A 5,523-nucleotide genomic window follows, 5' to 3' on the forward strand; every position below is an offset into this window, starting at 1 on the left:
TGAGAAAGGGAAACACTTCTCAGGAAAACTCGGACTTTGAGCATTTTCTTAGGAAAATGATGGAAAATTTATAGGAAAACTCATTGGAGAAGAAAACTGAGACTTGGGAAATTGAAATCCTGGGAATCTTACCCTTGAAATACTTGGAAATCGATTTTGATCTTTGAGAAAGATTGGAAAACTCCTTTTGAAAATCTTGAGAGAATAAACTTTTTAAGGAAAATCACAGGAAAACTTTGACTTGGGCAAACCGATTTTGGAAAATCTTCAGAGTTTCTTGAGAAATCGATTCCATGGAGTGAAAATCTTTTGAAAAAATCATGAGAAAAGCAAATGATGCAAATGATTTGAATGAATGAATGCACTTTTGAAAAGATTTCTTAAAATTTTGTTGGAAAAATGTGGATTAATCCAAAGTAAATCCTTCACATATTCTGACTGTGGCCATGAATATATTCAGGGTTTATTTGAGTTAATTCACAAGATGTTGAAAACATTGGAAATATGAGGTGCATTTTAAGATAGCCTAAGAGTGTAGGCTCAATGTGACTGGTAGGAAGATGATGGATCTGGGTCTCATCCATATTCCGACTAGGGCCGTAAATATAGATTCCACCGAGTTCATCAACTCCCTAAGAGTTGGTGCACGTGCCCTTCGTGAACATCCATAGTGCTTTTTGAAATAAAAATGCATGGATCATATAAGCAAGATATTGCATATATTTAAACTATATGATATGCATCCTAGTCTAAGCAGAAAATAAAATTTCTTATTCCAAATTGAATTATTACATCTCTGACATAAAAGCAAAATGAATCAAAGAAATACAAAATTAAAAAAGTCAGCATCCTCCAGATTTTCCTGTAAATGAGTTAATATCAGAAATAGCAATACAAAGTAGGCAAAGAAATTGGAAGCCTTACACTTGTGCTAAACCGCATATGATTGCGTCTATGATAATGTGTATACAGTGACCTAAGCTTGTGCCTAGGCTAAGTAGGAGATTTCCAGGACTATGCTTGAAAACTTCATTTATACAAAAGGAGAAATGTATAGGTCATGATGGCATCAAATGAATGGGGGATGATGATTTGACAAAAGGGAAGTAAACATATGCAACAGACAATATGTTCCACATGAGAGTTGCTTAAAAAGAATGTGTGATTTATATGTGCCCTAATCGGATAACCTTAAAGGATTGAAGTCATAGAGGCGGGTGTCTCTCTTAAATGTTTATACAAGATAGGTGTGGGTCCTATATCCTAGCTTAGCGGGCCTAATAGTTGCTTTACTACAACAGTCAGATTCGGTGAACTGGACTTTTAAATACAGGATCCGTGGTACAGATTTCCTTCATTGAGGGAAAATTTATGCTCATCGATCAGCCTATGAGCAACGCAAGCTTCTAATAACTCTTGCTATGGCCAACAAACAGGTATATCCTCAATTTGCGTAGAATGAGGCTTAACATTTCATTTTACAATATGCAAAAGAAACCAATGAGCACCTGAAACAAAGCGTCTATACGGACAACATGAATTTGTTAAAACCTCACATATCCAGCATCTACAAAAACAGAAGGACCACTTGGTGCTGGTGAGACCAGAATATCTGTAACAAGAAACTTTTCAGGCCCGTCCTATAGATGAAGCAAAGCACTATCCTGATGATCAAAGTATAGAAAATTTATTAGAGCTGGGCCAATAATGTGCTTCTAAAATGGATTAATCATGCCATGTGCAGAAATGACATGAGGAATGAGCTTTCAGTAGATGCTGGGAGCAAATCTATGACATCGAGAGAGCTAATATGCGTGGAATCCAGCCGCTAGGGCTGTGACAACAAGACCTATACACAGCAAAAAAAAAAAATTATATATGCCATTAAACCTTAGGTGTTTACTATATGATACAACAGTAGAAATGATACCACAGTAAGTCAATAGGGTAAAAAATTTCTTTTTTTTTTTGTTACAGATGGTGGAATTAGCTTAAGTGTCAGCAAGAGGTCCTGCACGCGGCGACACAGGAAGCTGTAAAATGGGCATGGGCGATGCTGTACAGGAATATCTCACAGACTCTACATGTATTTACCCTACTGCTATGAAGAAAACAGAGCACGTTGGGAAAGAGAAAAAAAAAAATTGGATGATATACATGTGCAGCACAGGGTTTTGCCTGGGCCTTTTGAGTTTGCTGTTAGCTCCAATGTCGCGGTGTTCCGCCATTATGACACTTACCTGGATCGTGGATGCTGTCATGAACATTCAAAGAAATGCCATAGATGAAGTCATAGATCCAAACTGTTGAAATCACCTCTGTGTTAGGTAATAGGATCACTAATGGAACAGTCACCATCAGATAAATGCCAAGTGCAGGAGGATTTACGGTATCCTCTCTCTACATTCCCCAAAACACCACTAAAATTAATACCACCAGGCGTCATTTGCATGTCACCAATACAAAATGGAATAACAATCATTGCAATGAACTCAAATCTAATATTAATGCTATTAAAAAGATGATCTGCAAAAAGAGAAGAAAGGTCGAATGACAAAGAGGCTGCTTTCACAGATCGAAAATAACATGAAATCCAGATGCTTACACTAACGGATAGGGAAATGGAAGCAAAGTCAGATGGGCTGGATGTTAATGCCCTGATTAAGGACATTGTTTACTGTATGATGAGCTCAGTAAGCTATCATTTGATTCCATTGTATATAGGTATTTTCAGCAAAACCCATGTAATTTGGTGTAAACCGATGACTTGCCAAAGTTTCCAAAGCCAACTTAAAACAGGAAAACCATATGAAGATGAGGATATTGACACAGCCGATGCCTGAAGTCCTGGTTGCTGCGTTTCCAAAGAGCGATAACTGAAAATTTACTCTAACAACGATCATATAACCGACTGGTTTAGACATATACATGAAAGCCTTGAACTGAAATAAAGGGATCATTTTTTAAAAGTCCTTGATATCATGATGAATCATGTGAGAGTTTTGAAATAGGGACTCGATGGAACCAAGATATTTAGGACTGAAATGAGAATGCCATTGAAGGGCGTTATCATTTCTTAATATACTAACTAAACCTGGAATGTAAACCTCATCAACCATTGAAAAGGGTTTACAGAGCACATGACACGAACCAGAGATCTAATTCTTGTAGATGCCGAGTAAGACAGAAAAGAAAAGGAAAAAAAAAAAGGAAAGGGGCTTTACCTTGGTTCGACAGAAGTGAAGATGCGCTTCCTAACAAGGTGAGCTGATCCTCCAGAGGTATGTGTAAGGGCTACTAAGTGCCAATCGTTGAAGACTTGTCTTTTCTTTGAAGTGTGTCGCTGGACTGCTTCTGCTGCTGAGCTGAAGACACGGCTGGTCTCCTGCTGATGGGCTGAAAGGGAGGAGAAAGTGATCGACTGGGTTGAAGAAGATGAGAATAGGCACACTTCTGAGCGAGAGATGGCTGAAGTTAGGGGCAATCGCTCCTATTGGGTCCTTCCTCTCAGGTTTTGCTGGAGTTCCTTGGCCCTTGGCTGAAGGAAGGGCTCCAAATGGTGAGGGGAGAAGCCGTGAAGAAAGGGGCGCTGAATGATTAGGGGGAAAATCCAAAGTCCCTCTTTTTGGTGGCTTAAGCCCTCTCTTAAAAAAAGAGGTTCCGCCCTTTCAGCCAAAAGCTCGGGCTGCCCTGTGAAAGATTTTTTGATAAGTTTAAAAAAAAACTGATTTTTGAAAGTTTTCAAAATGTCGCCATTTGAAGAGGGTGGGCGGCTCCTTTTCTTCAGGTGTACCTTTAAAAAACTTAGGTGAAGAACGAAAATCTCGGTAGGGTTTCACGGTGGTTCCCTTTGGGGGCTGAAAAGTAATAAAAATAAATAAATAAATAAAATGAGTAAAAAAAAAATGAATTTTGTTTTGGTAGTGCCACCTCAAATAAAAAAATCTTTCTTTTGGCAAAGAGTGTTAGTGGGGTGCCACCTACATGGGCCCACTAAATATTTTATCAAGATTTAAATCAAAATAAAAGAATTTTATAAATCGGTGTCACTTTTGGATGGTCACTGTTTTAAAAATAGGAGAAATTTTTGAGAATTTGAGTGTGACCCCACCTCGAGGTGGGTCCGGCATCATTTATTTGAAATCCGAGCCAAGTGAGATATATTTTGGAATTTTCATAATAGTAGGCTAGTTTTTGGAAAACACGAAGCAAAATTTTGGCTTGATTTCAAAACTTGGAAAAAAAATGGTTTTTTAGGGCAAAATTTAGAAAGATGTAGGGAAATTGAGAGCCTTTTTGTAAAAGTTTGAAATAAGATCTTATGAATTTTGAAATTGTGTCCCTTCCTTTTCAACTGGCGAAATTTTGAAATGTCAAAACCATCCAGATTGTTTTCTTGAGAAAACTTTTTGTAATTCGGGGTCCTGGGGGTAAAATGGGAAGAATTGATAATTTTAAAAACCCAGGGTTTTAAAATCAATTTTGAAAAGTTTTAAAATCAAATCTGGATTGACAATTTTAAAAAATCAGGAGTTCTAGATGTCAAAATGACATGCTGTGTAGTGAAATGATATGAAATGTTCATGCAATGCTATGCAAAGACATGTTCTACAAAATTGCCGCTCTGAATTTGAATTTAAAAATTCTGACTTTTGGTTAAGCATGAGATTTGGAGAATTTGTAATTTGAAGATGTCTCTGAGTCTAAATAGAGAAGTTTTGAGAATCGAGAATGGAATTTAGGACTTTCTGCAAGGTTCAATCTTGGAAAATGACCATTTTGCCCTTCATTGGTTCCGGAGAACCAGAATGTGATGATGTCAGGAAGGTGAGTGAAAATTTGGGGTGTTTACAGATGCCCCTCTTTGCTACTAAGCCGGCTTATGGTCGGGCTTAGTGGCAAAGAAAAACACGCCAAATTTGGGATATATATATATGAAAAAAATGCCCCAGTTAGAAGGATCTGACTGGGTGTGAGGAAATTAGCCCGAGGAAAATGGTAGATATGAAATGGAGAATGAAGAGGAAAGATTCACTCTATGAGAGTGAAGTTCAGGTTTTTGCCCTTATCCTGGATGGGACAGAAATACCTCGTATGGAACGAAGCTCAGGTTTTAACCCTTAACCTGATTGGGGGATGGAATATCTCATTGAAATGAGACTCAGGTTTGTACCCTTAACCTGATCGGGCGGAAAATGAAATACCTCTTTGAGTGAGGCTCAGGTTTGTACCCTTATCCTGATCGGGCGGAAAATGAAATACCTCTTTGATTGAGGCTCAGGTTTGTACCCTTAACCTGATCGGGCAGAAAATGAAATGGAATCCTCGAAGGAAGAGACCGTGATGGCACCTTCGGATTTTGCACAATAAATTCGACAGAGGTTTTGCAAAAGGAAGGAAAATGGGGTCCCTAAAGCTTGAAAAGGGATTGATCTTGGGTGTCTCATTGCTGAGACTAAAATCAGCTTTTTGAAATTGCCTTTTGCGAGAAAATGATTGGTGGTTCGACCTCGAACCGAAATG

Source organism: Nuphar pumila, chromosome 9 (assembly GCF_984573655.1).
Source record: "Nuphar pumila chromosome 9, dmNupPumi1.hap1.1, whole genome shotgun sequence".
Lineage (NCBI taxonomy): Eukaryota > Viridiplantae > Streptophyta > Magnoliopsida > Nymphaeales > Nymphaeaceae > Nuphar > Nuphar pumila.